The sequence below is a fragment of the Agelaius phoeniceus genome, chromosome 4 (assembly GCF_051311805.1).
Source record: "Agelaius phoeniceus isolate bAgePho1 chromosome 4, bAgePho1.hap1, whole genome shotgun sequence".
In the NCBI taxonomy this organism is placed as follows: Eukaryota; Metazoa; Chordata; class Aves; order Passeriformes; family Icteridae; genus Agelaius; species Agelaius phoeniceus.
Window position 1 is genome coordinate 58,319,323 of NC_135268.1, and position 25,776 is coordinate 58,345,098.

Here is a 25,776-nt window from a genome sequence, read left to right on the forward strand (position 1 = left end):
TTGGGCTTTTCCTATAGCTGCTGCTCTGCCTTACTAATCTTGCTGAGCACTGTGAAACAATGGGTCATTTCTTCATCTGATGTAAACTGCTGTTCACCACTGATTTAACAAACCCAGCACAAAGCAGTGGAACCACACAGGTGTACACCAAATACCTGGTGTACATCCTATTTTTAAAGTCATCATACCACAGAAACAGTCTCTCATTCCAATCTCAAGAATTCTTGTATTTTCTTCAGAGTTATTCTATCTGCTCTGCAAAATGTATGAATGTTCAGCTCAGAAGCAATCTCTCAAGATTTCTCATGTTTGGGAGAAAACCTATGTCCTTTGGAAAAAATATTTTTCAGCTGCTGTTTTCTCAAAGGTTTAAGGTTATAGGAAAATTTATATTATCAACTGTAAGGATCCAGTATAGGACACTCATCCCACTGATGTTCCTAAACATTTAGTAGAGCATGACACAAATTTCTCCAGGGACAAATAGCTTCTAAACTGAGCTGCTGCTCTCAGTCATCCTCTGGAAGACACATAAATGCACATATATTTTTGGTCCCTATCATTTCCCCTTGTACACCTACAATAGTTAAAAAGTAGGGGAAATAATCTCCTAAATAAGACTCCTAAACTGGATGGCTAAAGAGAAAATTATCTGGAATATCCTGTATTGTTTCTATATTTGGAAGGTCAAAATATATGGTATTATTAAACTTGCAAGTTAAAAAAAAAAAAAAAAAAAAAATGTAGCTAAATATTTCAGGGTATTTATAAAAATAGGTTTTTACTTGTTTCAATTTTTAAGAATTTTTTGTATGTGCAAATAAGTGAGATAGAGGTGACAAGTAAAAAGCCATTACTTGGAAAATAAGGGAGAGAATATTTTAACGTGTAGTATTTATTGTCTTTACTTTGTGATTTGTTGTTTTTAAGATAGCATTCTCCACTAGACTTTTGCTTGAAGCTGCATTTATATAATTATTATGTTTGCAGTAAACTCATGCACAGCAAGCACTTTCAGTGATATATCGAATAGGAGAAAATCATCTTTGCAAGGATATTTGCTTTCCTGGAAACAGCTAAGACTGTGTAAATATTTAACTGTAATTATGCTAAAGCACCATTCTTTTATGCCACAGTCACTCACAAAATACAATCCTATAAAATGCCTTTCTCGAGATTTGTTACATGCTGGCTTTCGGTCTTATGGGAGCAAATCTCTCTCACTGCTATTGATCTGTTCTTTAAATTATTCTCCCATGAGGCTTTCAAGTAAGAGCATCTTTTCCTTGAATCTCTTTGTATTTTTAATTGGCTTATGTTTGTTTAAACAAAATCACACCAGTGCCTTAGGCTGCAGCCATCAACTCATTGCATTCAAAACCAGACACACTGTACTCTAGCAGCCTTCACTTCTGTCCTCTACTGGACTCATCTCTTTGGGGATGAAATCTGTCACAAGGACAAAAAAAAAAAAAAAAAAAGGCATACAAAATTGCCTTTGGATTGGGTTGCCAGGGACATAGCTGGGATTTGCATAATGCTGTTAGAGTCCTAAAGATGAAAGGAAGGGTAGATTGTGCCATTTGTCTGCAAGTCCTGGCTAGCAGGTGGTGAGTAGACACTGCCCCAGGAGGACTGCTGGAGAGATGGTGCCTCAGGCAGCCCCAGACCTTCCTTCCCACATCATCTCTGAGTGTGGGGAGAGGCTTTGTGCACTTTTCTCTGACACCATGGCACCATGCCTTTCACCAGTCCTGGTCCCCCAGGTGAAGTGAGGCTGTCACTGCTGCAGACTCAGCTTTCCCTGAACCCTGTTCATCAGTGGATGAGTGAGTGAGTGATTCCCAAGCTCCCCTCACTGAAGGAAGCACAGGAACTGCTATTGTGTGCTGTCCGTGTGCCACTGTGCAAAGAGAAAGGAGTTCTTATTTCCACTCCACCCCTCCTTGGCTGAGTAAAGAGGGTTAAGAGCCAGAACACAGAATAGAATAGAGAGTATGGGTGGCTAAAGAAATACCAAAAAACCATTTCTTGTCATTCTAGTTTATGCTTATGTACTTTGATCCCAGATTATTTTTGAATAGTGTGAAGTGAGGCATTTTCAAGGATTTTTAACTTTATCCCATTCTTTTAACTATTTCCAGTCAATTACCAGCTGCTAAAGTACTTTTCTTCTTCTGTGGCATAAATACAAGAGGAAGGAAATAAAGGTTTGCTCATATTCTATTATATTTTAGTTGAAATTGGTATAAAGCCAAGTCTTTATAGGTCACATGGGCATGCTAACTATACAGCCTGACTTGGGCTTTACAGCCCACGCCCCAGTACAGCTTTACATAGCACTGTCTTCATGTCACAGTCCATGGTAAGAATTAGTCCCTAAAAACCCTTGTTCTTGGGTTCCTGTTGTGCAGATGCTCCTTCTCTCCTCATGACCTTATCCCTTCCATGCAGCTGGGCAGGTATTGTAGATGAGACACCTTCTCCCACACGTCCCCTTATCAAGCCTTATGTGTCTCTTTTTATGCTCACTCAGTTACTTACAAACAGATTGAGATGCTACTGGGGATATGGGGATAGTAATATTTTACAAGACAAATAAAAGCACACCTAGCATTCACTTCTATAAGACACAGACTTCTTGCTCTTTAAGAAAGCACTGAAAGGCATCACTGATGGCTGATGTTATCTAAACTAACAATATTTGTGGAACCAACTGGGATACCAGCCTCTTGGTTAGTTCCATTCAACCCAAGCTTAAGAATACCCAAACTACTCATTCTTATATGAACTAACCACTGAAGTTTTCTGTTGAGCTAATCATAACAAATAGTTAAGTTCATGCAGTGGAATGAGGTATTGAGCCACTTCTTTGGAGGACAGGACATTGCTGGGCTCTGCGAGTGCTCCATTGTGGTTTCCCTCAATCAGCATCACGTCACAGAATCAGAGAATCAGAATGGCTATTGGAAGGGATCTCACAGATCATTTAGTTCCAACCCCCCTGCCATGAACAGGGACTCTTTCCACTAGACCAGGTGTTATCAGACATTAAATGAGTACACATTTAATGAGTAGAAAATGAATAAAAAATAAGGCAGACTGCTCACAGCCATAGTATTAGAATGAAACAGCATTCAGTCAAACTAACTGATTGATTTAGAATGGCTAAAGGAATGTATTTGCTTGTGCAGCCAATGGTGGACTTGTAGAAGCTGCTTCCACTGCACATTGGGGAAGGAGTTCAGACCAGCTCAATGACAGAGAAATACTAAAGCAAACAACAGAAGGTCCTCTACAGTCCTGAACCCAGCAGCTGCACATTCTGGGGCAGGAAGGGCAGACTGCACTGCAGAGAGCAGCCAGACTCACAGGCTCTCCCAGTGCTGCTCCAGCCTGGTAGGGCAACTATTCTCATATCCTTTGGCTATGTCTGAAAGTAGCAATTAATATTCATATTTTCCCCACAATCTTGACTAAAATATTCAATAGGTCTTACTGGATTTACACACTACACAAGTGTGAAACTCCCCATGCAAACCAGGGAATTTAAAAACTAAATACTGAAACATTGTCATAACCCAAGCGATTCAGAGAAAATTCTAAAGCATTGGAATTCTTACTGATCAGCCAGGTTTTCAGGTAGGCAGAGATGACCAAAGTACTTTTCACAAACAATAGAAACCACAAGTGGTGATGTAAATTCACCATCGAAAGTGAGATTAATTGGAACATGTTGGTAGACATGTAAGTACAAGAAGAAAAATTGAACTGCCTTCATGAGATGTTTTGCAAGCTATGAGATTTTAACTGAATCATGAACAATAAATAATTTTGTATTTCCTATTAAAAAATCCAGGACAAACAGAAGATCACTAATACTTTTCAGTTAACAATAGAATGCAGCATAAAACAAATTTTATCTCAGAGCCCTAGATGCAAAAACATTCCTCTTCATTATTATCCCAATTTCAGATATTTTGTTATTCTTCTTCATATGCTATCATCTAAATAAAATCATTCCAAACTTTTCTGCTGAAAACAGGGTTGATAAAAACATTGTTAGTGTCATGTGTTGAAACTTAAAAATGAAGACTTAATTGAATGTTGCATCTTAAATGAAAGACTTGAAATCTCTTTTCTCAATTGTAGAGTCAGTGTCCCCCAAGATGCAAAAATCTCATATGATACTTGAAAGAAGCAGCCAGGATGAGACCATTCCATAGTTAAATTTACAGAGGAAGGGGAAAATATGACTACTTTGTTGTAAAGTCTGAATTAAGGTAAACTTTTGAATCTTACAATGTCAACTTACAGTGTTTCCAGCATTTGCCAGTTTCAAAATTCTCTGTAAGACTGGTTACTAATTAAAGTGTGAATTCTTCATGTAAAGAAAAGTAACCATCCTAGTGACACAAAGATAAAAAAAATATTGGAAAATATTATGAGAAATATTTTGTGTTGTCACCTTGAAAACACACAGATGGCAGTGAAAATTCCTATACCTCTGAGATATTTTGACTACAATTTTTTCTTCAGTCATACTTTTTTCTAATTTATTCATTAACAAAATGGCTTCTAATGCATTTATATAAAAATCCAGTTCCTAAGGATGAGCTTTGCATATACTAATATAAGTGATATAGGCAGAGAAAAAGTTTTTTACAGAAGCATGAGCTTTGGAAGTGCTTTAGTTAAGGTTTAAAAAGCAGTGCTGCTTATCAGTTGATAGGTATTGAGCTGGATGCAGATGGTTCAAGTGACAAGAGGCTGCCCAGGGTTACGGTTGCCTCCCAGACAAGTGACACAGAGGGCATACCCCAAGAAGCAGCACTAACACAAGAGGGAAAAAAAAGGTGCCCTCTGGTAAATGTGTCACTGACCATGGTCATGTTCTATGCATTTTAGTCTTCTCTATCCAGTTTTATTTCCTTCTTCAGTTTCTGTTCTTATCTATACTGATGTTTACCCTTGGAATTTGATCTATAAGATCAATGGGAGCTGATTTAAGAGGTCATAGCGTTGTGATAAAAGAGTGTCTTAGCATTTTTGGCAGTCCTAAAAAAGCAAATGTCCAATATCATGGGTCATACTGGAAGTTCAGTGGGCTATCCAACTCAGCTGAAATGCAGTATAGGCAAAGGGGCTAAAGCTTTGAACTGACTGTCATTACAATTGTGCATATGTTCAACATTATGTTAAACAACTGACTGACTCAGCACCAGGGTATTTTTAATACACTAAGCTCCAGGGAGCTCAGAATCTGTCTAAAATAAAAGCAAAGGATTAAGAATCTAAGCTAAGGGATCAGACCAGCAAATTGCTCTCACACCCTTTACTATTACTTCAGTGTCAACCAATGAAGAAAATGTATTGCAGCTCTTACTCAATTTTCTCCTCCACAACTTTTTGCTTTACTGGATTGTGTGTCCATCTTACATATGCCGAGTGGATTTTTGAGGAAACACTTGGCTGCTAAATATGCATGCCTGTTAGAAAATGATTAAAAGAACAACAGCAAACCAATTGCTGGATGATGTTTGTGGCAAAGGTGTCCTGGTCAAGAAGGTTTCCACACACATAGCCTCTACTAATCAGTATTTTTTTCAGATCTAATATAATTTCATTTCAACATGGATAGCAGATAAAATTGGCCATATTCCAAATGTAGATATTCTGTTTTGGCTGGACTAATTTTCTTCACAGTAGCTGGTATGGGACTATTCTTGAATTTCAGATGAACATAGGGTTGGTAATACAGAGATGCTTTTGCTATTGCTGAGCAGGGCTCACACAGAGCCAAGGCCTTCCCTGCTTTTTGCACTGCCACACTGATGAGGAGGCTGACAGTGCATGAGAAGCTGGGAGGAGACACAGCCAGGACAGGTGACACAAAGAGACCAAAGAGATATTCCAGACTATGTGACATCTGCTCAGTGTATAAAGTAGGGGAAGAAGGAGGAGTGGGGCATTTGGAGTGATGGCATTTGTTCTCCTAAGTCACTGGTATGGGTGATGGAGCCCTCCTTTCCTGGGCATGGCTGAACACCTGCCTGCGGGGAACAGTGAATTAATTCCTTCTTTTCCTTGCTTGTGTGCACTGCTTTTTCATTCCCTACTAAACTGTCCTTATCTCCACCCAGGAGCTTTCCAGCTTTTACTCTTCTGGTTCTTTCCCCAGTCCTGCTGGTGAGAGGCTGTGTGGGCCTTGGCTGCTGGCTAAGGTTAAAACACAATCATAGAGAAAAATCTTTCTCTCCCCAAGACCCAGTTTTTCCATATTTTCTGTTCATAGGTGATACTTATAAATATATATATCACATTAATGTAAACAAAGACTGCCATTTTAACCAGAATTAAATCTGAAAATTGACTAGTACAAAATAAGAATAGAAGGTAGATAGAAGCCTCACAGAAAACGTAGATTGCATAAACATAGTGAAAATTTGAACTAAAGTCACTACTGGAGGAAAGGAAATAAAAATATCTTCCATTGAACCTACTGCAGACAAAACCTCCATTTACTGCTTCAAATTTCTTTTCAGTTAGAAATACATTCAATATTTTTTTCTCCGAATCAAATATTTTTCTTCACTAGATCAGTGTTTTTATTTTCATTGGTAGCAATGGTAGCAGTTGAGTAGACACAACCCACAGTACCAAAGTCTTATGCCTACAAATATCATGGACATTTAGAAAAACACTTCATCAATTCTGTTCTTGTGAAAATTATTACCTTGTGAACAAAAGCATCTGTGGAAACCAAGAAATCTGAGATAAACCCAATGAGAGTTTAAAAGAAAAATAAATAAAATATTTTGCTTGAGTTGAATACTGTCCATTCAAGATGTATAACAATTAAGTCTTTAAACTCAAATGAAATTATAATCAATGGTCATCATCTACTTTATATTTTACTAAGTCTTGCTTTGAAGTGGTTTCAATTGCATATTCTTAATAAAAGCAAGTTTTAAGCACCTTCTTGTTATGTCTGCTGTAAAAGAAAAGCAGATGGAAACAGAATGTTTAAAGATAACAGAATAGGAATATTTATTTAGAAAATTATTTTTTCTTCATGGTAAATCAAACCTATGAAAAGCGCTAAGGAAGATAAATGTCATTCTTGGGTTAATATTAATTTGTCTTTGTTGATTACAATTTCTAAAGTCTGATCACTGCATTTGGTCACTAAAACCAGAAATTCACAAATGATGAAGGATGCTGCTCACTCAAACCTTGCAAGGGGTTTACTGCCCTTACAGATGGAGGATGTGGGAAAGATTGTGAGGGGGATGTTGCAGAAAGTGGCAGAGTGTTGAGGGCAGAAAAGTTTAGAGTGAAGCATAAAGTAGAGAGCAATGATAGGCAATTTGCAGCTTGAGTTTGCTCAGAAAGAAAAGTAAAAATCTTGAGACAATCTCAGATAAGAGAATTATGTTTAAGTTGAGGAAGTGAGTTTATTCCAGATGTGTTTGACAGCATGAGAACAGAAATGGAAGTAGTGCTTTTGGTAAGGAGCCAGTACTGGGGATTAGTCAGGTGGAGAGCGCTGAGAGGGGAGTGAGGAGCTGAGAGAACAAGGGTGGGAAGAATTGAAAATACAGGCTCTGGCATCAAGCAAAGGGAATGAAAACAAAGAGGGAAGGAAAGGAATTAGAGAAGCAGAGAAATCAAAGGGAGGTTTAAGAGCAAAGCCAGCTTTGGTAGAGATCACAAGGAACAAATAAAACCAAGAAGGAAGGGAGAATAAGAGCTACTGAGAGAGTGATGCTGGTGGTTGTGGGGAGGGAATAAAGGGACTGGAGATGATTTGGGGCTAGGTTTCAATACATGAAGATGAATCTCTCAGACTTTCCCACGTTAGCCCTGCAGAAAGGGTTTTATGATCACTGTTGGCCCTGTCTATGTACAGTTAGTTATGTCAGCCTATCTGATTTTGGATTTGTTTTTCCTTAGGTGTTTTTTTCTCAAACCTACCCTCTAAGGACTTTATAACAGTGTCATTTTCTCAGGTAGAGCCTTCCTTGTTCGTACTTTTTAGTATATGGTCAGTACATGCAAACTATATTGTTTGCTGCCAGCCTGCTTCAACCCAAGTGGCCCCAAGAGGCATTTAAAGGATCAGCAATCTGTCTGCCATGGAAGAGCCTTGGAATCAGAATTATTTCTTAAGGCAGAGGTGGCTGACCTGAGTAATAAAATATGCATGCAGTTCAGAAAAGAGGAGGTGGTATGTCTTCTGAATAGCTTTTCTAGAAGGTTCTTTAATGTAGACAATTCATATCCTTACCCCACATGTCTTTGCATAGATTGCAGAACTATAACACTTTGCATGCATGCACATGGGATCTATAGGCTACCAACCAATGTCGAGGGTATTGCACTTCAGGCATATCTAAGCTCAAGGCAGCAATTGCTTTTCTAGAGAGAAGTAAACACTCAGGGCTTAGAGTGAACTCTTACCAAGCAGAAAAATTATAGCAATATTGAAATGAGATTCTGGTGTCAGAAGATGGGATAATGCACCCTCACCTTGGTACCTGGACACCTAGATGTCTTCATGGAAATATTAAAAATGTGGGAGATTTAATTATGGGCAAAGTGTAAGTCCCAGTGTTCATTGGTTTAGACAGTTGTTGACATCAAAAATAAAATAGCTTGTGAGCCCTCTGGTGGTATTTATTTTTTTATTTCTCAGAAATTAGCAAGTCTCTGCCATAGCAACAACACATAAATGTACTTGGATATATATGCAGGTGTGTGTATTGCTATGCATATTTACATAAAAATATACATATATACATATATATATACATAAATATAAATACACAGGATTGATTAATGTGAGATGAGTATCTTGGTGCTTTTTTTGAGCCACTGTCAGAGCAACAGAAAGAAGAAATCACCTGCCATCATGATCTGAACATTTATGTGTAAGTCTCCTATTTACCTGAGAGATAGAATACAATCATACACTAACAACAGTATTATAAGAAATTTAGTAAGACCTTTGGTTTTCCACATCATGACTTCTGTCTGTGCTATTGTGATGCCTGTTCAAAGAAAAAGAAGTCACTATTATGACCCCAAGGAACAAAATGTGAAATTAATTCCTACAAGGGTCTGAAGGGATTTGACAAATATAAATACTTACAAATATGAAAAATTAGAAATAATTTAAAATTCCTCTAAATCACAGGACATTCCTGTTTAATATAGTAACAATGACAGCTTTCCAGTTACTTTCAATTTTTCTCTACTACTGCAAAACTGGAATGTATAAAAAAATATTTTCCTATGCTGAAGAATTTCATAATATCACCATGCTAAAGACATACAGACATTTTAACCATAAGAATAAGAAACAAAGAAGAACCTAATAGAATGACATGTTGTTCTGAAATTGGTTCCCAGAAAATTTCAATTAAGATATAAATAAAATTCCATGCTTACAAGAGTAATTCATTTTTCACTTGTCATTATCATCCCTTTAGCTATCTTGTGGGGTAAAATTAACATTTTAGGTGTTACTCTTTGACAAGGATAATACCCAAGTTTCATTTTAAGAATATTCTTTGTTGTTATAAATGATAGGAGATTCCTGGTTTAAATTTAAACGTTGAATGGTAATACTTCAACAATTATTATTGACAGTAGAGAGAGGAACTGAGTCATAAGGGAATTTTCATAATATCTCTCTTTTGGATGTATTCAAGTATCATTTGTCTTTAGGAGGAGCTCTAAATGGTATAAGTTTTCAAATTCTTTCATATTATTACCTCATTAAAAAACCCTCAACATATTAATCAAAAAAACAGGTGACCAAAGTGTATAACTAAGTTGTTACATACACATAGGGTTTGGAAGGATTTTCACTGCCATAGTCTTTCATTTATGGCTTTCATTTGTAGGATCTGGCAGAAAGCATTATTCTTAAAAATTGACAAATTTGCTTGACTATAATCATCCATTTCCTATTGTCCAGCGCAGGTGTTCCATTTTCTGGCACAAGGAAGGTTTGAAATGTCAGTGCTGTGCATTTCATTTAATGCTCCACTATGTTTTGTGTCAGCTGGGAGTCAGGAGTGGTGAGTAGTTACACCTCCCCAAAGAGCTCTAGGAAAAAGCAACATCTCAAGAGGATGCCCCTGAACTTCTGGACTGCATTGCACCGTGTTGCAGCTGTGCTTTTTCTTTTCCTTTGGACGGGAAGAAAATAAATGTATTCCTGGAACTGCAGTGCCTTTGGAGCTCCCGTTCTGTTCCAAGAGGGAATATTTGGTATCAGACCATCACTAGAGGCAGCCCCCTTTCCCACCCATGCTCTACACTGTTTAAGGTCTGCCACTGTTTAAGGCCTGCCATTGCTACCACTACAGTGGGTAGTTATTGCCAAACTAATCCAAATAAGTTTTACTATTTGAACATGTAATGCTGAAATGAACATTTCTGGATGCCCTTTTTAGCCTTTTCAATATGCTTATGGGTGTTTTTGGCAACTCATTAGTCACTAGTCTAAAGAGTTTGGTGAATTTGGTTTTCATTTGGTGTTTACTCTCTGTGCATTAATCAATGGATCTGCAAAACTAATTAATATTTCTGGATTATATCCCAAAAAGAATCCCCAAAAGTTTAGATCCCTGTTCTTTTAGAGTACCAAGCTCTTTTTCAGTGTTGTGGTTTAATTCCAGCCAGCCACTAAGCTCTAAGCAGGCACTCACTAATTCACCCACCAGTGAGACCAGGGAGACAAAGGGAAGGGTAAAAGATGGAAAACTCGTGGGCTGCGATAAAGACAGTTCAAAGGGAAAGCAAAAATAAGCATGCATACAAGAAAAGTAAAACAATTAGTAGCCAATAATTCACTTCTACCCACAGGAAGGCAGGTGTTCAGCCATGCCCAGGTGAGCAGGGCTCCATCACATATAACATTACTTGGGAAGACCAATGCCATCATTCCAAATGTCCTCCCCTTCCTCATTCTTCCCCCACTTTATATACTGAGTATAATGTCACATGGTCTGGAACAGTCCTTGGGTCAGTTTGGGTCACCTGACTGTTACTTGTGTTCTGACTGTTACTTGTGCTCTGTTTCCAACCTCCCATGTACCCTCAATCACCTCATCAGCGTGGGAGTACAAAAAGCAAGAAAGGCCTTGGCTCTGTGCAAGCCCTGCTCAGCAAAACCAGAAACATTTCTATATTATCAACCCTGTGGTCACCATAAATCCAAGACACAGCCACATGTCAGCCACTGTGATGAAAATTAACTCTACCACAGCCAAAACTAGAACAGTTAGCCAAGTGTTAAGTAGGAAAGTAAAGCATGGCTGCAGTTACGACAGTGTGCACAGGACAGGAAAATGTTGAGCAATGAAGTCAGATTCTTAGAACAGTAGTGATAGCCCTGACCTTTGAATTTGAGCTCATGTCTTCACCACTCTCAGTGCAAGGCTATTTCTGGTTTTTTTCAGGCAAAATAGCACACCTATCTTCTTACATCTATCTCATACCATGAAAATGTTTAAGTATTAAAAATATGTTAAAAGTTAGGAACTATATTGAAAACACTGAGCAAATTTCATTGAAATACTGTCTACATGACCAGTGTACAGTATGTGACTTGCTTACAAATGATTTAGAGTTATTCTGGAATACCATTTGTGAAATAAATGGACATGGGCTTAATTTAGTAAAGCAGTCATTTGTCTCCCACAACTCCAAATTGGAAATCAAAATACAATAAAATATAGAACAGTTATTAAATCCAGATGGATCTTCAGCTGAAAGCAAGACCTATGGTAATGGCAGCCTTTAAGTGACACTGTCAACTTAAAACAACTGAAAATATTTTATATATTTTTGCTGCAAGTAACAATTAATTAAATTTAAAAATACAGAACAAAGGAGTTTTCTTAATTTTCCTATTGTTTTGTGGTGTTTACATTTCTGACAGTCATTTTTACTGTTTCTTCTCTGTAGCAACTTACCATAACTGTGTTTCATTTCCCTAATTTCAAATTCTACTTTCTGAGATTCAATAGGACTTATATAAACTTACATAAATTTATAAAGACTTACATCTTAATATATATACAGAAGTGCCTAGCAGGTTTTAGGCTCATAATTGTTTTGTTTAAAAAAAAAAAGCCCAGTAGAAGTTCACAGTTCAAATTTTACCAAATAACTTTATTTGTCCCTCTGTACTCACAGAGTTGCAGCAGTATTCTCTACCATAACCTTTAGAGATAGATTGCAGGTTTTAATTCCTGCCTGGAAATGCAAGATACTTTAATCCATTGGTAAGTTCTACCAAAAGTGCTCTCTAATATCTTTTTAAAGACACCATACTGTTAGGCTTATAAATTGAGATATTAATAGTGAGCTGTGCTGCTGGAAGTGTCAGGAGACTATCCAAGAACTTGCTATGCTATGACACCCCATTTGTATCCATCAGGCACTGTGACAGAGAGAAAACCAGGGACAGTGGCGTGGCTTCAGATAGCACAATATAACAGCTTTTGAACCCGTGCAATAGTTCATTGCTGTGCATTACTTTTGCAATGGAAACATTTGTGTTGGGAATGGGTCACTATAAAATCATCATAACTGTCAGAAGCAAGTACTCCATAGCAAAGGATTTAGCCCACTGAAGATCAAGTCACCTCTGCACACAAAGAAACCATCAAGATCTTTCCTTTGATATTTTGCCTTAGAACTGCCTAGGTTTCTCCTGAGCTGCAGTACTAGCTTTTCTTGTCATTTCAGGAGCTTTAGAGGTGCATAGGATTATCACAAACAGATGGCAGCCAGTGAGACACATCACATCAGACCTTCCTTCCTTCTCATTTCTTGGAATAGGAGTCCAATAAAGAAGTCACAACTCAGCACTTCCTAGGAAATGATATACATTACCCTCAAATAAAATTTCAGAAGCCAAAAGAGAAAGGCATGTAAAGATCAGGGAGATTGAACTTTCCCCTTGCTGCATCACTCAACAAAATTCCTTCTTTCTTTGTGTACATATTTACATTGTTAGGAGCAGAGGAACATATTAGTTACCCAGAACATCCATTTCAGTTCCTACCTTGTCTAGCTGAGGAAGTGTTTGGGCCACATGTGGTTGACCACATCCTTTCTCTTATGCTAACGGATGATGAAGGAGCACATCTGGATTCAAAATTTCATTTTCACCCTCAACATTTTTGTATTAGCACACTGTCATACTTAATATAAATTGGAAAACACTTAGTCCCATAGCACTTGATTTTCTGGAAGAAGACAAAGCATGACATTGTGGAGTCCATAAACAGCAGGGGGTGTAATTCATAGTAAAGCTATATAATATGTTCCATATACATTGCAGCTGTTGATAGATTTTATTACATTTCAGTTAAGGGCCTTATTACATTTGCAGGCAAGATTTATTATATTTGGTTGTATTACTTCTAAAGTTCAGGATATTTTCACATTTGTAGCTGGCTTATTTCATCTATGATCACTGAGTTTACATCACAACCTTGTTATAACTCTAGGTTATGAATAATGTCACCTGTTGTTATGACGCTTGCAGTCAGTTTTCATTACAACTGTTCCTAATACTTCACAATATTTTGCAGGTGCTGGATATTAAATTGCGGTTTTTAAAAACATATTTTGAAGTCAATGGAACATAACAGAGAAATGGCTGAAGTAAAGGCTCCTACAGGACAGAAATGACTCAGTTTTTCTACATTTTATAATTTCATCTATGCTAAGATGAAAACATGCTTGCTACAAAAGGAGGAAACATCACCTCAATTTCATGAAACATCTTCAGTGTTTTTCCGTGATAGTAAATGTATAATTTCAAGAAGCACTAATTCAAACTAATGAAATATCTGAGTTTCAATGGCAGAAAAGATAACCATCTGTTCTTAACTGTTTTTAGAAACCACATTGAACTGCCTAAGACATTCCATTGTACATTCACATATTGAAAGCTGTTTCCATCTTGTCTGAGTAGATAACATGAAACAGCTCTAATCCTCTGCAAATTCCTCCTTTCATTTTCCATGCTGAATCAGGTGTGTCCTTGGTATAGGAGTTATTTTCTGCCTGATGACTGGGGCAGAATATGCTCACCAGGGTGCATACTTAAATGCAGTTTTCAAAGAAATCTATGAGAACTCTTCTTGCATGAATTTAAGTCCCGTCTTCTGTGGTACAGAAAAGCAGAAGAGGCATTGTGCACACCAAATTAGCAAAACTCTACATATCCTTGAGATTGTGCAATTATGATGGTCTTTTTGTATTAGTCCTACATATAGCCCTTGGCACAAAGTGCTTGAGAACAGAACCTGCATATATCTTCAAAGGTTTTAATAATCTGATTAGACTTCAATTGAGACAAAAGAATTGAAAACGTCTTTTTTTTTTTTTTTAACCTGGAGTTTTCTAATTGTCTAATTCCTTTAGTTATCTAAACATGGTAAAAACCATAGCCCTGACTATAATCTAGGGACACTTTGCAGAAGAACTTCTCTTGAAACCTTATCAAAGAAACAGGATGTCAATGTTCATAAAGACAAAAGAATTTAAAAGAAGAAAGTGAAAATCAAAGGCAAAGAGAGGTTGCGATAAGACATTTTGTAATTCTGAAATTATGCTGATACAAATCCTGTAGGACACTAAGTAGCAAGGAAACAGAGGAAGGAAAATATAGAGAAGTGTTTTATTGATTTATCAGGTGGCTGTTTACTTCTGGTGCTTAGGAAAATGTAATTTTGGGGCTATTCTTGAAATATGTTAATATCTGATCTAGCAGTTACCTATGGAGGTATTTACTACAATTTAAAATATCCCTGTGCTGACTTTAAACTGAAAGGCTGTACCCAGAAATATTCAAAAACTTCAGGAGAGAGAAACTACATTGATCTGGGGAAGTGTAAAATCATTTGGGTCTGATGTGATATGAAGTGCACTAAAAAGCCCATCATGCATCTCTTCAGAAATGGAAGTTCAGCGAATGCCATGAAATACATTTATATTATCAGTGTATTACTTTTTAAATAAAAAGCATTACTGTTGCAATTTGCCCCCCCAAACCCCAATGTGAAGCAATTAAAGCCAGCTCCCATGAAATGAATTTGATTGCTATTCTTAGTTTTCATCAGCAGACATTTTTCTCCTTTTTTCTTTGTTTTCCTTTCATGAAACTTAAATAATCCTGATTCTGAGCACAGGTTGCAATGCTTATACTTAGGGAAACAGGCTTCACTGAGAACCACTGAGGAGAAGCCCTTCAGAGTGTTACAACCAAAGCAACTTTGCAGATCCAGGCCCTTTGCAGATTAATTTCTTTCACCTAATTAAAGAATCCTCTTTTTTTGTCCTTTTGCATTCATGGCTTAGCTTGAAACAGGCTTATGTTTTCCAGTTACATGTTCTCCAACAAGCAGAACAATAGAATTTACATCTGAAAAGTTCACAAAGCACTGTGTTGTAGAGTGAATTAATCAGTGACCTTTCACTAGCAGAAGTGTGCATGTCCTGATAATGCTGAAAGCCCTTCTGGAGGCAGGAGGGGGAAAATAAAGAGCATTGTAAATTAAAGGAGATTGGGACAGGGAGTCTCATTTTCTGTCTTCTGAGTTCAGAGATGACTATATCTCACCTTAAAGACTAGTCTTAGCAGGCAATTTTTCACCATGCCCAACATATTTAAATGACATAATTGACAACATTTGTTGAAAGGACTGAAGAAACTGGGATGATAAAAGACTTTCTTGCATGACTAGAGTTTGGTCATTCTAGGTCAAGGTTCAGGGGACACGACAGAGAGTCTGGCACCCAAACTGTGAATAAATGTAACATATTTCAGCTGGGGTGTCAGGTCTTTGAAAAGAGTTTCTACTCTATCATTTTCCCAGTATTCTTTATATGATAGCATATATCTAAGTTGAAGGTACAGCTGCATATTTCCAAGCAATTAAGAAAATAATTGATGCAAATTATAATAAATAGAAAATTATAATGCATAATTTACATAGACTGGATCAATGCTGGTAGGCCAAGTGGTTGCAATAAATTTTACTAAGTGCTGTAGCAAAAGTAGGACTTCATGCCTCAGCTGTGGTGCTATTAACATTCTACATCTGTTCCTTGAAAATTATAAATGGATGTATTTATTGTATCTCAGTGCTTAAATTTTTCAGATACACTGAAGTTTATGGATTTTAATTCACATGTTTTAACTGAAGGGGGAGGAAATGTAGAATATTTCCCCTCTTCAGTTATTCAGCCTCATCTTTGCAATTTGAATTTGCTCAGAAACAGAAAGTAATAAAATACTCAAGGAACTTACTAAGTCAATTTCTCAGCTGTAGTGAGACAATTACTTTCTAAGGGATTGCAGTAAACTTAAAGATCACATCTCACAGAATTCAGGAGTGCCAGGCAAAATGTACCTGCTTATGCTTGCTATGCTCATCTTCGTAAAATGCCTAAGAAAAATTAAAATAGATTTTCCTCTCTCTGTAGGGTCAGTATATAATGGCATTAACACAACCCGTTGAGATTACATTCCAAGATATATGTACAAGCCATTTACATCACATTTCCTATAAATACTATAAAACACAGAATCATAGAACACCAAGTTGGAAGGGACCTCAAGAATCATCCAGTACAATCTTTCTAGGCAAAAGCATGGTCCAGACAAGATGGCCCAGTAGCCTGTCCTACTGAATATTAAAAGTGTCCAGCACTAGGGAATCCACCACTTCCCTGGGAAGATTATTCCAATAGCTGATTGTTTTCATTGAGAATTTTTTTTTTCTTTTTCTGTCCAATCAGAACCTCCCTAGGAGTAACTTGTACCCATTACCCCTTGCTGTTCCAGGTGATTTCTTGTAAAAAAGGGAGTCTCCCTCTTTCTGGTAGCCACCCTATAAGTGGTGGAACATGATGATAAGGCCTCCCCTATGCCTTCCTTTCTCAACACTGAACAAACAGTTCTCAGCCTGCTCACATATTTTTTGCACAGCAGTTTTTGTAAAGTAAAACTTCATAGTGTGGTTGGACAAGGACTGAGCATAGTGGGACAGTGGTTTCTTTGTCTCTGCTGGTCATGCACTGGTTGATGCCACCCAACACCCCACTGACCTGCTTTGCTGCAGCAGCACACTGTTCACTCTCTCTGAGGTCCTTCTCCTGTATCATAGAGGTGCAAATCTTTGTCTTGTTCTTTAACAGGAATAGTCTCACTATAATTTTATTATTCAAGAATTTGATTCCAGAAGCCAGATTCCATTCAGAAGTAAATGGAGCACCAGTGGTCAAATCAAAGCCTAAATTAATAATTTATTTGTATTTGCCGTATTTGATTTATTCCTGTATTTCTAACCTACAAGCCCATTCAGTTCTTCTCAAATTATTTTCTGTATTAACTCCCAACTACCTGTCCCAACTACTTGGTTTTTTCCTTTTCTGTCAAGGTGGTTAAAGATCATCCCAAGATTGTTTATCCTAAGGTTCATCCTAATGATCCTAGATCATCCTAAAATTGTGTCTACTTGCTTTACACCTCTGCACTATGCATTTGACTGAATTTCCTGTGTATGGTCACAAATGCTCCATGGAGGTCAGGCAACTCAGTCAATTTTTTTTCCTCTGTTCAGATCACTATCTTATCCAAAACAAAAAGATTTTTTTTCTTTAAGCACAACTTGTGCTTTTCATAATTAGTAATGAAATTTTCTATTTCATAATTAGTTACTTTTTTCCTTTTTTTTTTTTCTTTTATCCATGTATCCATAAAACCCCTGAATGGCAGTTTTATATCCTTATGCAAGGTCTTCCTCAGTTTGAATTCTTTCAACTTTCTCTCCAAACACCTCGAATACAGACTTTTTTGCTCATCAATCCATTCTTTTTCCATTCATTATAGTGCCAATATGCTTTATGAGGGTATTAAGTGTTTCAAGCAGATCTGCATCTCATAGTCTTTTATTTCTTTCTTTGGAATCAATATTTGAAGTAGTTTATGCACTTCTACATTGAGAAAATGACAAATTTTTCAATCAGCTTTTGCCCCAAGCTTTTCAAATTAATTCATTTCAGGAACTATCTAATACTGTCAAATATATTTTTATGATATTGTGAAGGAGAGTTAGAGGAACTACTTTTAGGTTTCATTTAATTCAAATAAATTGGCCTAAGATTGTTCTGTCCAAGACCAAGAGAGATTTCTATGAAGAGATTTATAATTTTCTTCAGCATTTACACAACCCAAGAAAGTTTGCTGATTTGACAATTATTTCATAACTTTACAGCAGTCACACCTCAGAATAAATAGGAGCAAGCATTATTCCTACCAATTTTCCAATCCATATTCAGTAACTTTTGAAATATGCCAAATAATACTGTGTGAGAAATATTGTTGTTTTGGCCACCAACAGAAGTTCCACACAGCTGCTTGCTCACTACCTGCACATCACAGTGGGATGGGAAGAAGAACCAGGCAAAAAGGTAAAAACCATGGGCTTACATAATAAGAGTTGATTGGTTAAAAAATTAAATAATAATGAAAAAGGAAAAGAAGAGAGGAAGAAATAAAACCCAAGAGAAAAATTGATGCAGAATGCAAGTATTCACCAGCCTCTGACAAATGCCCATCCAATCCCTGTGCAGCAACTGGCCCATCCTGGTCAACTCACCCCATTTTATATACTGGGCATGATATTCTCTGGTGTGGGATATTCTTTTGGTCAGTTTGGGTCAGCTCTCCTGGCCATGATCCCTCACAGCTCCTTGTGCACCTGCTTTCTGGCAGAGCATGAGACACCCAAAAGTCCTTGATTTGGGGTAAGCACTGCTCAGTAACAACCAGCATTATTCTCATACTGAATCCAAAATATGGCCCTATACAAATGAAGAAAATTAAGTCTCTTCCAGCTGAAACCAGGGCAGTATCCATCCCTTATTCCATGCAATTTACATCATGCCAGGTCCCACACTGACCACTATACCATCACCTCTCCTCTCTTTCAGATGTGCACACAGACATTCCCTTAATCTGTGGATCACCCCTATAAAAGTCTGCTGAGTTCATTAAGTTCATGACTTTGGGGTCCATCTTTCAGGATTCTTTCAGGGTAGGAAAGACAACGTGTGGTGCTGGATTCTTGCATATTGAAGAGAGCTCTGAGCCAATCACCATTGTGTTTGTTCAGTTTCATTAAAGTTCATTCTTTAGTCAAAAGTATGTCAGTGTCAAATCCCCAAAGCCAAAAGACAAAGAGGAGCTATGAGGCAGCAAGTGTCATGATGGGCATATAGCCAGCAATTATCATCATAAAGCCAAGTCCTTTTTCATTGGAAAGTCCAATCTGTCCAACTAGCTCTCCTTCTTCTAGCCTGAACTCAACATTTTTGACCTGATAGCTCATTAGATACTGAGAAAAAATAATTTAACTAACCATTATCAGTTATATCTATTCTTAATAATTCCTGCAAAGTTATTGTGCTCAGCTCCATGGATGGCTGACCTGCTCAGGGAAAAGGTCAGCCATGCTGAAGAGATTTTCATTCTCTAAGTGGATCAGGGTTCTGATGATCCTCAAGGGAAAGTGGAGGCCAAGTTACCCCTCTCATGTCCCTTTAACTTCATTTTGAAACCAATGCCCATAAAAAGAACAAAAAAGCTTCCATTTCCATTTTCTTTTTTTGTCTTGGTTTTCCTAAGGAATCATCTTCAAATTCTCCATCAAGGACATTTGCAAAGAGTTTAAACTCATCACATCTCTGGCACAGTATGATTATTAATCTAGGGGTGCACACACCAAGTTCTAATTGCCAGAAAAATTACAAAAAGTTTAAAAATATTCTGTCCATTCTGTCACTAAGGTAGACACTTCAGAGTTCTACAAGCAATGTAATGGAAAGCCTCAGGATAACACACTAGCCTCAATGAGAACTGATTTATTTTCCAATCCTAAAATGTATACCTCCTAAATTAAGGTTTGTTAAGTTGGTAGAGAACCTATAGTTGGAACACTCATGTGCCAGTTTTAGGATCAGCAATGAATATTACATTTTTATAGAGATTTCTCCTGTTTAAAAATGCCTCAAGTCTATCTACTTCAAGTAAAAAGTAATTTATTTCAGTTTTCTCCAGTGACAGATTTTTTAATTCATAGGCTCAGCAGTAGTTTTTAACATTCAAATTGAGATGCATTATTTTGTCCAGTGATCAGAATTCATCTCCTGTTCAATATTCAACTACTGGAAGGTATCTAGGAAGAAAGTAGAAGGCTGTTATTTTTAAGATAGGTTTAGGCTCCTTCTTTACATAACAGCTGGAAACCTGTTTCTATATATTTTTATATGTCAGCATTATGAGCTCCACTCAGCTTACCTGGTCTATCTACCTTAAAGTAATATTAATGGACTAATATAGGTATATAATAACTTAATTCACCCTCAGCTCTTGGGTATGAATCCCCTCACAACCTTAGGGTTAAAAAAGCAATAGCAGTTTGCAGGACATGGTTAAAAAAATTTTTTGCTAATTGAAAAAAATATAAAGAGTGGCATGATTAAATTCATTTATCTGATTTATCCTAAAAATAAATTTAAAAGAAATTGAAAAAAATGTTTGACAAAAGTAATCAGTGCACAGTCAGAGTGGAGCATAAATGAAGCAAGATATTTGAGAAGTTTTGTCTTTGTCACATCAAAGAATTATGGTCACCACTTGCTAGATAAAATTTGAGTTTGACAAAGAAACAATATTTTTCTTTGAATAGTTTTCAGCAATTCTACCAGTGCTCCAAGCCAAGACAAAGCTATTGGAAGGCAGTTCTACCTCCCCTGAAAAGCAACTAAATTTGTAACTTTTTCAGGACTGAACCAGATAAATCAATCCAGACTTCTGTGAACAGGAATTATAACTGGATATGGTTTTGCCATAAAACTGTTATAATCAGTCAGACCAGTATTGCTGTTAACAAATTCATTTGTAGAACCGTTTCTTAATTCACTACAACTACTTTGATTTACATGGACAGTGTAGCCCGTACCATTTATAACCAATTTACTGTCTAATAAACCCTTTAAAAGAAAATAAATTTCATCAGTTTCCTCTAAGTAGGTACATTCTGTACAACCAGTCGCCCTTCAGTAGCATAAATGTAATTCCTTGGGAAGAAATCCAGGCCACTATGCCTCATGTATCTCAAACCCATGCTTGTGTAACTCTATCAAAGCTGGATGTCACTGGGAGACTTTGTTGGTTGAATATTGCTTCTCAGAGCTATGCATTGCTAATCTTGCAGTACAATAAGAATTGAATGTTCTACGGGAAAAGAAAAAGAAGTGAGGATAAACAGATCAGACATGGGAAATTTTCTATCACATGTGGAAGAATCAGGAATAGAAAAAAGTAGTTACAAATATTCACAGATTTAATCTGTGAATCCAGATCTCAGTCATTCTGATTTCTACCTATTTCCACCAGCATCAGTTTCACTCACATCTGTGCATAAGGGACAACATCTGAGACAAGAGAACTGCTGTTTTTCAGTGATATTATCTACCCTCCCCATTGGACACTACACACCACGCCTCGGTGGGAAAAGTATTTATGACATTTGAGCCATCACCTTCTGACCAGAAGCTGTAGCAGATGACACAGAAGTTGTTTCTCTACAGAAGAAGACAGTGGTTTGGTGCTTGCCAGGAGGTGGCTGGATGAGGCACACACACCAGGCTTCAATTGCCCCAGAGGCACGGCTGACACTGCCCAGCTTTCAGTGCTCAGTGAGAGCATGAGCTGCAGAGCACAACTTCAGAGATGATGATCAGGTTTGTTTCTGATGATGTCTGAAACTAGACACTCTCAAAAATGTCACAGAATAGGCATCAGATCTCGAGGTTGATCTCTCAAGTCAGTAAACACCTTCTCCCCACAGTATTGCAGCAGACATTTTCTTCCCTGAATTTACTCACTGCCTAATGTTATGGTACAAGGGTCCCTAGTCTGATGTTGTACCACCCCCCAAAAAGCCACAAGTCAGCAGTCTGGATGCCAAACACAAGACTTTGCCTCTCTCAGACCCACCAATGTTGTGGTGTAGGACCTGTCCCTGAGGACAGCTATCCTGTGCTCATTTACTTCACATTCCTCTCCTGCAGGAGACAAGGGCTGTCACTATGGATGTTTCATGCTCTGAACTGTCATACAGAGGAGGTGTGGTAAAAGGAGAATAGGAAGGTATAATTATAGGATGAGAAACATTAGGATTAACTAAGAACTAATGTGAAAATAAAAAGAACAGAACCTTTTATATGAAATATGAAGCTGGAATTTGGTGGTAAGGTATAACAAAGAGAGTTTGAAATGCAAGTATTTTTTTAAAGGGTTATAAAAAAAAGAAGTGTCGAAGAAGTGGAAGAGGAAATTAGAAATATAACCAGAAATGTCAGGTACAATAAATTAATGAATTCTATGTTTTGCAAACGTCTAGAAAAATGTTGAGTTGTGCTCAAAATTCAAATTCCAAAGAACCAAATATTTTGGCAACAGTGGGAGGTTTCTTAGAATGAGAATCTGTCTAGATTCAAATCTCAAAAACTGAACTAAAAGGAGTATTTAGCAAGATACAAAGAGAGCAGCATAAATCTATTTTCTACACCAACTGTTACAGTATATATAGGAAATTTGAATTTTAGATAAAAGTATTCAGAATAGTTTTTTTTAACGTGTCTAAACTTCATTAAAATTGTTCCCGCAAACAAAATTACAATTCTGAATGGTTTAGAAATGTAATAGTTTTTAAAAACAGAAATTTTTAAGATTATTTTTAGTGAAAAATTCTCTTCCCTCAATAAAATGCATGAGAATTTTTAAGCATTAGCTTAAAATATATAACACTAGTGACTTACCAGGTACTTTAACTTCAACAGATCAAAATAAAGTAACTTTGGATTCTAAGTTCCACTTAAAAAATTCTTACATCCGAAAATCTCATTTGCCAATGCTTTTAAGTGTTGAGGAATATGAATAAGTGTCTGGTAAGATTGTCAAAAGCCTTTGTTTTGGTTAGACAACTAAAAATTATTGATTTGAAGATATTTTTCTCTTCGAAAAATCTCAAAAGATTTATATTCTCATCATAACTGCCTGTAAAACCTATTAAAAAACTATTTCAACTGTACTTTCAAATTTTTATTTACCTGCTTTGAAAAATCTAAACACAGAGTAAATTCAAGGCACTCACTTAATGGTGAGGAAAATAAAATATGTATTTACAATAAAAATGTTAAAATTTTAATTATGAGCTTGATTTTTTTACAAGTTTTTCACCATAGGAAACTTTATTTCAAGAAAGAAAGACAAAAATATTTACTAAATCAAATAAGCCCTTTTTTAATCTATGAGGAATGGATTTTGATGTTATAATATATATATTTGTATGTATAATAATAATTTTCTTTTAAATTCGTCCTTCCTTCCTTTTTTCTTTTTTTTCCAGTCCTCATTTTGGTAAAACTGTCATGTCACAGCTGTAAAAGGGCAAGTCTGGAGTCCTGGGGGCAAGATCTTTGCAGGCAGAGCAGGTACTTTCTCTTTCAGATGGCAGGTGAGGCTGCCACACAGGCAGCAGGTTTCACACAGGCTCAGAGAGAGCTGTCATGTACAAAGAGCAGTGTCATTGCTAACCTCTAAGCTCACACTATTCTAGTGTCCAAGTGTCAGATAATAGGGTCCTGATAAGTAGATCAAAAGCACTACTTTATTATTATATGAACAAATTATAGTCTTATCTGACTCACTTTTACATTGGTTGTATTTTCCTCTTTTTTTCTGAAGCATTCTTTCTTCAAATCAACCAAGAACATTAGGGAAAAAAAGAGAAACTTTTTTTTTACTGTTGCACGAACTAGTAAAATCAGTCTCTCCTTTTATGCAGGATGCAAGGTAGAAATTAATTGTATATATCCTGATGGAATGGAATGCACTGAAACAGTATTGCACATTTATTGAATTTAATCTAGGATTAAATTACTGTTATGCAAAAATAGAAAATCCTGTTATAAATTATAGATACTGTTTTCCCTTCCAGTCCACTACATGCTATGTGGTAAAGGTTCACAGCAGTATTCTGGAAATTGCTTCTCTGGCTTCTGGTATCATTAGAAGAATTTGCCATCCTAATTCACAATAATTTGTGCTACAACATTATACTCATTTATAGCAAAGTCTAAATGTGTAGAATTGCATCTTACTAGATTTACTACAATTATTCCTGCACAATATATGTTATGTATGTTATGACATACATTTCTCCTGTAATTAGGGTAGGATAAAGCAGACTACTTGAGCACTTTATTGTGATTATCTATGCTATAGAGGTATTTACCACCTAAATTAAACCTCCTAAATGCAACAACTACATAGAAAAGTATTTTCAGGGAAACAGAAAAGAAGCAAAGTAAAATTTCCTATACACCAAAAGATACAGAAACATAAGCTGAGCAGTATAAGAGTTTGATTACACACATGTTGAAATAGTATGTGTTATTTCTGCTGATATAAATGAATTTTGCCCACGTTTAAGAGAGGTTATATCTCCAACTAGTAAAATTGAGACAAAAGGCTAACACAGAGTGATTTTAATTAGCTAGCTCATAAATTTATCCTGACTGAAGTAAGTTTTTATGGTACCAGAACATATACTCAAGTATCATGGATGCATTGACAACCAAAGGGACAGTGACACAATTTTTATCTATTTTCTTCCAGACAAAAGCAAAACATCTGTTTTCTTCTGGTGGCCATTGCTTCCTCTAGATCTGTACTCTGTCGTAATGCAAGCTTGGATCAGGGGACTTGAATAACTGCAGAGTAAAACTCAAAGCAGTTTCTAGAGGACACACTAGTCAAAAGAAAAGAAAATCTTTGTTTTTCTACTTCTTATTAGTTTGAAACCAGATTATTACTTGATGGGAAAGGAGAAACAGTGATAAAGTATTTAAGGGGACTCCCTGTGGATCCACAGGACGATGAGAATGTGTCTGGTTCCACCTACCTGCCAAGGCTAACAGAGGCTATCCACCCAAATCAAGTGGGCACCAAGGCCTTATAGGTAAACCATCATGAATAGTCACAAATTATAGTAGTCACATTACTTGTGTGATGTTTCTTCTGGGAAAAGGATTCTCTAGTCAGTTTGTCTTAATTAGCCAACCTGCTTCAAGTAGATCTCTCTTTGCCTTATTTCCCTGCAGTAGAGGCACAGACCTGTGCATTTTCTTCATATATAGGTTTTTACCTCAAACACTGTAATATCTTTTTCCTGAACTTTCAAATTTTTACCCAGTTTCAAATGAAACCTTATTTAATAAGCATGTCTTTCTGTTTCCCCCTATCTAATTTACCTCAAAAGAAACATTTCCCATGTACTTCTGCTCTGGAGTTCTATAAAAGAGGCACGATCAATTGCAGGAAGGCAGATACATGGAAGAAAAGCTCTTAATAAAATACGTCCTTTTCATTTTAGTGAGGTCTGAACTTCAGAAGACTCAAGATGAAATATAAAAAGCTGAAGTTCCAATGATTCCTATCTTTGACCTAAGGCTGGAAAGGAGAAACCAGCATATTTTAAGTATCTCTGCCATATTCACACTCAGTCAGGTCAGCATCTCACAGTTGCTTGTACTTGTATTTTAGCTCCTGGGGTCTCCCTTTTAGGTCCTGCACAGCTGTCAATAATCAGAAAGGAGGATAGCCTG

General features: G+C 36.8%; 1 long non-coding RNA gene across 1 annotated transcript in view; it reads right to left on the minus strand.

The window, feature by feature from the left end:
- Window positions 1-25,776, minus strand: part of LOC143693852 (uncharacterized) — a 148,824-nt gene that overhangs the window by 73,978 nt on the left and 49,070 nt on the right. The gene's annotated exons all lie outside the window — the stretch shown is intronic.